Source organism: Hordeum vulgare, chromosome 3H (assembly GCF_904849725.1).
Source record: "Hordeum vulgare subsp. vulgare chromosome 3H, MorexV3_pseudomolecules_assembly, whole genome shotgun sequence".
Classification (NCBI taxonomy): Eukaryota; Viridiplantae; Streptophyta; class Magnoliopsida; order Poales; family Poaceae; genus Hordeum; species Hordeum vulgare.
The window spans coordinates 593,615,354-593,625,023 of record NC_058520.1 but is presented as its reverse complement, the minus strand read 5'-3'; positions in this window follow the sequence as shown (position 1 = coordinate 593,625,023).

Sequence of the window (9,670 nt, the reverse complement as noted above, 5' to 3'; positions counted from 1 at the left end):
CAAAAACCTCCATCTTCATGTGCAATGAGTAGAAAGAGAAGTTTTGATTCCTCACAGTTAGTTTTGAGACGTGGAATTGGTAATATTAAGAGTTATGTTAGTAGGGTGTTGTGAATCTAGAAATACTTGTGTTGAAGTTAGTGATTCCCGTAACATGCACGTATGGTGAACCGCTATGTTAGTAAGTCGGAGCATAATTTATCTATTGATTGTCATCATTTGTGTTGCGGTCGGGATCGCGCGATGGTTGACACCTACCAACCCTTCCCCTAGGAGTATGCGTTTAGCACTTTGTTTCGATTACTAATAAAAACTTTCGCAACAAGTATGTGAGTTCTTCATGACTAATATGAGTCCATGGTATAGATGCACTTTCACCTTCCAACATTGCTAGCCTCTCTAGTACCGCGCAATTTTCGCCAGTGCACAAACCCACCATATGCCTTCCTCAAAATAGCCATCATACCTACCTACTATGGCATTTTCATAGCCATTCCGAGATATATTGCCATGCAACTCCCACCGTTCCGTCTCATGACTTGTGTCGTCACTCTCATATTGCCATTGCATGATCGTAAGATAGCTAGCGAGATGTTTCAACGTCATACACCAAGCTAGATCGTTGCACATCCCGGTACACTGCCGGAGGCATTTCCTATAGAGTCATCATCGTTCTAAGCTTTGAGCTGTGAGTAAAGAAAAGTGTGATGATCATCATTATTAGAGCATTGTCCCATGTGAGGAAATAAAAAAAGAGGCCAAAGTGGCCCACAATAAAAAAAAGGGGGAGAAAAAGAGGCCAAAGAGCCCAATTAAAAAAAGAGAAAAAGAGAGAAGGGACAATGCTACTATCTTTTTCCACACTTGTGCTTCATAATAGCACCATGTTCTTCATGATTGAGAGCCTCTTGTTTCGTCACCACCATATGCTAGTGGGAATCTTTATTTTATAACTTGGCTTGTATATTCCAATGATGGGCTTGCCCTAGGTCTTCGTGATCAAGCAAGTTGGATGCACACCCACTAGTTCTCCTTTTGAGCTTTCACATACTTATTGCTCTAGTGCATCCTTTGTATGGCAATACCTACTCATTCACATTGATATCTATTAATGGGCATCTCCATAGATCTTTGATACGCCGAGTCAATGTGACCATCTCCTCCATTTTTGTCTCACAACCACCACCACACTCTATTCCACCTATAGTGTTACATCCATGGCTCACGCTCATGTATTGCGTGATAGTTATAAAAGGTTTGAGAAAGAAAGAGTGCAAAAACAATTACTTGGCCAATACCGGGGTTGTGCATGATTTAAGTTAGTTGTGTGAGGATGATGTAGCATAGCCATACTATATGATTTTGTAGGGATAACTTTCTTTGGCCTTCTTATTTCAAAATTTCATGATTACCTTGCTAGTTTGCTTGAAGTATTATTGTTTTCGTGTCAATAGCAAACTATTGTTTTGAATCTTACAGATCTGAACATTCATGTCACCTGAAAGAAGTTACAAAGGACAACCATTCTAGGTAGCATTCCACATAAAAAATTCAGTCTTTATCACTTCCCTACTCAAGGACGAGCAGGAGTTAAGCTTGGGGATGCTTGATACGTCTCCAACGTATCTATAATTCTTGATGGTTTCATGCTATTCTTTTGTCAAACTTTGGATGTTTTGTATGCCTTTTATATCTTTTTTGGGACTAACTTATTAATTCAGTGCCAGGTGCTAGTTCCCGTTTTTTCCGTGTTTTTGACCCTTTTCAGAGGAGGATTTTAAACGGAGTCCAAACGGAATAAAACTTCCGAAATTTTTTTTTCCCGGAACAGAAGACGCACACAAAGCTTGGGAACCAAGGCAGGGGGTCCCGGGGGAGGCCACAAGCCCGCATGGCACGGCCAGGGGGGCCCGCGCCTCCCAGGCTTGTGTGCTCCCTGGGCCTCCCCTGCCCTAGCTCCTTCGCCTATAAATTCCCTAAAATCCCAAAAAAAATCAGGAGATCCACGAAAACACTTTTCCGCCTCCACAAGCTTCTATCTTCGCAAGATCCCATCTGGGGCACGTTCTGGGGCCCTGCCGGAGGGGGGGTTCGGATACGGAGGGCTTCTTCATCAACACCATGACCTCTCCGATGATGCGTGAGTAGTTCACCATAGACCTATGGGTCCATAGCTAGTAGCTAGATGGCTTCTTCTCTCTCTTGAATCTTCAATACAAAGTTCTCCATGATCTTCATGGAGATCTATCCGATGTAATCTTCTTTTGCGGTGTGTTTGTCGAGATCCAATGAAATGTGGATTTATGATCAGATTATCCATGAATATTATTTGAGTTTCTTCTGATCTCTTATATGCATGATTTCATATCCTTGTAATTCTCTTCGAGTTGTGGGTTTTGTTTGGCCAACTCGATGTATGATTCTTGCAATGGGAGAAGTGCTTGGTTTTGGGTTCATACCGTGCGGTGACCTCACCGAGTGACAGAAGGGGTAGCGAGGTACGCATCGTGTTGTTGCCATCAAGGGTGAAAATATGGGGTTTTCATCATTGGTTTGAGTTTATCCCTCTACATCATGTCATCTTACTTAAGGCGTTACTCTGTTTGTCATGAACTCAATACACTAGATGCATGCTGGATAGTGGTCGATGTGTGGAGTAATAGTAGTAGATGCAGAAAGTATCGGTCTACTTGTCTCGGGCGTGATGCCTATATGTATGATCATTGCCTTAGATATCGTCATGACTTTGCGCGGTTCTATCAATTGCTCGACAGTAATTTGTTCACCCACCGTATTATTTGCTATTTTGAGAGAAGCCTCTAGTGAACATTATGGCCCCCGGGTCTACTTCACACCATATTTTCAGCCTTACACTTTTACTTCGTTGCACTTTCCGCCTTCAGATCTCACATTGAAATCAATCTTGAAGGGATTGACAACCCCTTTATAGCGTTGGGTGCAAGCTCTTTTGTGTTTGCGCAGGTACTCTCGACTTGACAAGATTCTCCTACTGGATTGATACCTTGGTTCTCAAACTGAGGGAAATACTTACTGCTCATGTGCTGCATCACCATTTTCTCTTCAAGGGAAAAACCAACGCAAGCCAAATCTCCATCAACGTGCCAATTTCTGGCGCTGTTGTTTGAGAAGTAGTAATGATCTTATGGGAAGTGATGACTTCACATATAAAAGGAATGATGATTGAAAATTGTTGTGGGTGGACAAACATAGACCTTGGTCATTCCTGCAATTAATAGGAAGTAATAAAGAAGGAGAGGTTCACATATAAATATATCATCTTGGGCACCGTCTATGATTGTGAACACTCATTAAACTATTACATGCTTAGAAGTAGATGTTGGACAAGGAAGACAACATAATGAATTATGTTTGGTTGGTTCCGAACAATGTTATATGACTAGAGATCCCTTAGCCTGTGACGCTTGCTTCCACCTCATATCAGCCAAACCTTCCGCACTAAGTAGAGATACTACTTGTGCATCCATAAACCTTCAACCCAGTTTGCCATGAGAGTCCACCATACTTACCTATGGATTGAAGAAAATCCTTCAAGTAAGTTGTCATCGGTGCAAGCAATAAAAATTGCTCCCTAAATATGTATGATCTATTAGTGTATGGAAAATAAGCTTTGTATGAACATGTGACGAGGAAGACATAAAAGCGACAGACTGCATAATAAAGTTCTTTATTACAGGAGGCAATATAAAGTGACGTTCCTCCACACTAAGAGGTCACACATCCAAACCTCAAAACTGCATGACAGCCGCTGCTTCCCTCTGCGAAGGGCCTATCTTGTACCTTTACGTTTTGTCCTTAAAAGAGTCATGGTGATCGACACCAATTCCATATTTCGCCATTATCTTGGCTAACGTCATGTGCTAGGGAAAGATCTATATTCATATGTCAACTTGGAAGTAAGTATTCATGAATTATTATTGTTGACATTACCCTTGAGGTAAGTAGTTGCGAGGCGAAACTATAAGCCCCTATCTTTCTCTATGTCCAACTGAAACTTTGATATCATGAGTACCACGTGAGTTTTAGCAATTGTAGAAGACAAAAGGATGATTGAGTATGTGGATTTGCTTTACAAGCTCTTATTTGACTCTTTCCGATGTTATGATAAATTGCAATTGCTTCAATGACTAAAGACTATTGGTTGTTAATTCTCAATAAGGTTCTTGATCCATACTTTACTTTGTGAAGGAATTGTCACTTTAGCATAAGAGATTATATGACGATATTGCTATTCTAAATATGATCATGATGCTTGCATGTCCGTATTTTGTTTTATCGACACCTCTATCTCTAAACTTGTGAGCATATTTATTGATCTCGGCTTCCGCTTGAGGACAAGCGAGGTCTAAGCTTGGGGGAGTTGATACGTCCATTTTGCATCATGCTTTTATGTTGATATTTATCGCTATCGCTTTATGGGCTGTTATTACACATTACGGTACAATACTTATGCCTTTTCTCTCTTATTTTATAAGGCTTACATGAAGAGGGAGAATGCCGGCAGCTGGAATTCTCGTCTGAAAAAGGAGCAATTTTGAGATACCTATTCCGCACAACTCCAAAAGCCGTGAAAATCAACAAGGAATTATTTTGGATTTTATAAAAAATACTGGGCGAAAGAAGTATTGGAGGGGAGCCACCAGGAGGCCACAAGCCTGCCAGGCGCGGCCTACCCCCTGGTCGCGCCTGGGTGGCTTGTGCGCCCCCTGTTACCCCTCCGGCTCCCATCTTCTGCTATAAGGAGGGTTTCGTCCCAGAAAAAATTAGAAGAAGGCTTTCGGGAAGAGACACCGCCGCCACGAGGCGGAACTTGAGCAGAACCAATCTAGAGCTTCGGCACGGCCGTCCTGCCGGGGAAACTTCCCTCCCGGAGGGGGGAATCGTCGCCATCGTCATCACCAACACTCCTCTCATCAGAGGGGACTCATGTCCATCAACATCTTCATCACCACCATCTCATCTCCAAACCCTAGTTCATCTCTTGTAACCAATCTCCGTCTTGCGACTTTCATTGGTACTTGTAAGGTTGCTAGTAGTGTTAATTACTCTTTGTAGTTGATGCTAGTTGGATTACTCAGTGGAAGATCATATGTTCAGATCCTTAATGCTATTCAAGACCTCTCTCATCATGAACATAATTATGCTTTGTGAGTAGTCACTTTTGTTCCTGAGGACATGGGATAAGTCTTGTTATAAGTAGTCATGTGAATTTGGTATTCGTTCGATATTTCGATGCGTTGTATGTTGTCTTTCCTCTAGTGGTGTTATGTGAACGTCGACTACATAACACTTCACCATTACTTGGGCCTAGAGGAAGGCATTGGGAAGTAATAAGTAGATGATGGGTTGCTAGAGTGACAGAAGCTTAAACCCTAGTTTATGCGTTGTTTCGTAAGGGGTTGATTTGGATCCACTAGTTTAATGTTATGGTTAGACTTTGTCTTAATTCTTCTTTCGTAGTTGCGGATGCTTATGAGAGGGGTTAATCATAAGTGGGATGTTTGTCCAAGTAAGGGCAGCACCCAAGCACCGGTCCACCCACATATCAAACTATCAAAGTAGCGAACGCGAATCATATGAACATGATGAAAACTAGCTTGACAGAAATTCCCATGTGTCCTCGGGAGCGCTTTGCCTCATATAAGAGTTCGTCCAGGCTTGTCCCTTGCTACAAAAGGGATTGGGCCATCTTGTTGCACCTTTGTTACTATTGTTACTTGCTACTCGCTACGAACTATCTTATCACACAACTATCTGTTACCGATAATTTCAGTGCCTGCACAGAATACCTTGCTGAAAACCACTTGTCAGTTCCTTCAGCTCCTCGTTGGGTTCAACACTCGTACTTATCGAAAGGACTACGATAGATCCCCTACACTTGTGGGTCATCAACTTCCGCTTCTTGCACAACCAAGGAGGAAGGTTATATCTGCATAGAGTTACAGGCCAAGTGATATGATTGCTGCTCTGCTCCCCAAAAGGATTAATGCCATCTGCACTTAAACCAAACTATATGTTCCTTGCGTCATCTTCAAAGTCCCGCCACTTTCTCTCGGTTTTTCTCCACTGCGACCCGTCAGCGGGTACTCTCAACATCCCGTCTTTCTTACGGCCTTCTCTATGCGATCGCTACAACTTGGCATGCTCTTTGTTTCTAAACAGACGTTTCAACCATGGTACTTTAGGATCATACCACATCACCTTGGCAGGAACCCTCTTCCTGGGGCGTTGGCCCTCAACATCACCAAGGTCATCTCGCATGATCTTATACCGCAATGCACCACATAGCGGGCATGCTTTCAAATTCCCGTACTCCTCACCGTGGTAGAGTATGCAGTCATTAGGGCATGCATGTATCTTCTGCACATCTAATCCTACAGGGCAGAGAACCTTCTTTGTTTTTTACATACTGTCAGGCAATTCTTTATCCTTTGGAAGCTTGTTCTTCATTATTTTCAATAGCTTCTGAAATACCTTGTCAGATACACATTTCTATGCCTTCCATTGCAGCAATTCTAGTGTGGTACCGAGCTTTGTGTTGCCATCATTGCAATTTGGATGCAACCCTTTTTTGTGATCATCTAACACGCGATCGAACTTCAACTACACCCTTTCACTTTTGCATTCTCTGTGTACATCAATAATGGCCCAGCGAAGATCATCATCAGCGGGCACATCTGGTGCCTCTTGATCTTCAGCTTCACCGTTGCAGTATTACCTTATTCAGGGAACATAGGATCCGGATAGTTGTCATCATCCTCTTCTTCTTCATTGTCTTCCATCATAACCCCTCTTTCTCCGTGCTTGGTCCAAACATTATACTCTGGCATGAAACCCTTCTCGAACAGGTGCAACTGAAGGGTTTTCGAGGAAGAGTAATCCTTCGTATTCCCACGGACAATACATGGACAATACATCAAACCATTCTGCTTGTTTGCGTTAGCCACTCCGAGAAAATTATGTAGGCCATCAATGTAGTCGGAGGTGCATCGGTCACCGTACATCCATTGCCGGTTCATCTGTGTGCATTATATTATTAAGTATATCAAAAACCCTTATAGAACATCATGAATAGAGAAGTGGCCAAATTAATACAAGTTCATCATCACATTAAAACCAAATTACAATAGTGATCAAATGTAATAACAAACAATAATAAAAGTAAGGAAATTATACAAGTAGCTATCTAAATCATACAAGTCAAAAAAATTTCCTTTTAAAAATAAGATAAGAACAAGAGGCTCACCACGGTGGTGTCGTGACGAGATCGACACGGGTGATCGACGACGGTGAGGACGGGGGGTGGGACGGCACCCTACACATGTGCAAACTCTAAGAAGTTAATTTGAGTTCAAATTGTGCATCTAAATCAAATGATCTCCCATATATACATTCGTCCACTAAAACCCACAAATGACTCTACTTCTAGAGCATTTGACATGAGCTAAACTAGTTGTAAGAGATGAAAGGATGAAGTTGCTAACCTTTTGAAACACTTGTGTAGTTGGTACACCGCCAAACATAGACAAATCTTGTGGGAAAAGTTGCTTGGAGGTCGAGCTTAGAGAGGTGAAAGCTTAAGTGTGGCTCGGGAATTTCATCAAACACCTCATGTGCATAGGAGGTGAGCACGGAGTAGCACACACCTCCCACACGCTAGCCGGCCAAAAAACAAAGGAATAAGCGGACAAGGACGCGCTTATATATAGGCATTCTTTTAGACCGGGTTGGTGACTAGAACCAGGACTGAGGACTGATCAATAGTCTCGGTTCCAAACACGAACCAGGACTAATGGGGTTGCACTACGAGTGGGGCCTTTTAGTCCCGGTTCGTGGCTAGAAACGGGACTAAAGGTCCCACACGAACCAGGACTGGTGCCCGCCGAGGCTCGATCGGCGTCCCGGCCGCTCGAACCGGGACTGATGCCACATAAGTCTCGGTTCATAAGTCGACCGGGATTGTTGTACTCATCTAACAAAAACCAAAGCCATGTTTTCTAATAATAGACAGACCTCTTCGACCTTTTCTCCAGTTGCAAAGGTTTGATCAACGAGGTGCGAGATAAGGAGGGGGTGTATTGGACCGACAACCAAAAGGTCTCATCATATCACCCCTGGGTATCCTGTTATTTGTCCATATATAGCCACAATTAATGATTTTTATGAAAACTGGAAGACGAAACATGTTTCCATTGTGTTAAAGAAAAACGTGTTTTTTCATGTTGGCAGCTGAGTTGCTTTCTACGTTGGCCCGAGTAGGCCCGTACTACTAGACAGGTTACGGAGCATAACGAATAGATGGACGAAAATTTGACACACTTACACAAATTTGAATGTGAAATATGGGAAATACACTTACGTTCCTGGTTGTATATGCATCCTATATTTAGATTTTTTTAATAATTCATTAAAAAGTTAAAATAGTTTTCAAGTATTTTTAGATTAAACTTGACTATGTTTTGTACTAGTATATAAATTTTCACGAAAAAAGTCAACATTGACTTCTGGGCAAAAAATAGAAAAATTACTTGCTAATATAGGCCACTATTCACATTATTTTGGTTAAAAATTGTCTTTTTTGAAAAGAAGTGAAAGTATCATTTTCTTTTTGTGGAACTTTTCTTACAAGTACAATAAAAGGTCAATTTAATTTAAAAAGTATTTTCAGGTGTCTTTGACTTTTCGTTGAATTGCTATTTTATTTTTGCATATAGGGTGTATATACATCCAGGTTCGAAAAGATCCCCTCTTGTGAAATATGGCATATAGAAAGTGGAATTTATTAAAAAATGACTTGTTTTATTGGAGATTAAAATAAGTTAGAACTTAAAACACACACAGGGGTGGTTGACTTGCAGTGCAGCTTATTGGAACAGAAAATATTCAGGGTTTCCTCCACTCGTCAGAAGCGCATGTACTAGGCCGGCGACTTGTCGGGATTGAACAGCCCGAAGTGGTTCTCCGTCGGATCCCCTTTCTTCTCGTTCTCATCAAACATGGCGAAGACATACGTCTCCAACGGACCGGACCTCTTGGGTGTGCCATTGCCGACGTGGTTGATCAACCCCTGGTTGTACGCCCGTGTGTTCTCGGCCGTCGCCCCAAACCCCCCGTCCGACTGCCTTTTAGTCCCGGTTCGTGGCTAGAAACGGGACTAAAGGTCCCAGACGAACCGGGACTGATGCCCGCCGAGGCTCGATCGGCGTCCCGGCCGCTCGAACCGGGACTAATGCCCACATAAGTCCCGGTTCGCAAGTCGACCGGGATTGTTGCTCTGATCTAACAAAAACCAACAAGCCATGTTTTCTACAAGTAGACATACCTCTGCGACCTTTTTGCCCAGTTGCAGAGGTTTGATCAACGAGCTGCGAGATAAGGAGGGGGTTTATTGGACCGACAACCAAAAGGTCTCATCATATCACCCCTGGGTATCGTGTTATTTGTCCATATATAGCCACAATTAATGATTTTGATGAAAACTGGAAGAAGAAACATGTTTCCATTGTGTTGAAAAGACCGTGTTTTCATGTTGTCAGCTGAGTTGCTTTCTATGTTGGCATGAGTAGGCCCGTACTACTACACAGGTTACGGAGCATAACGAATAGATGGATGAAAATTTGACACACTTACA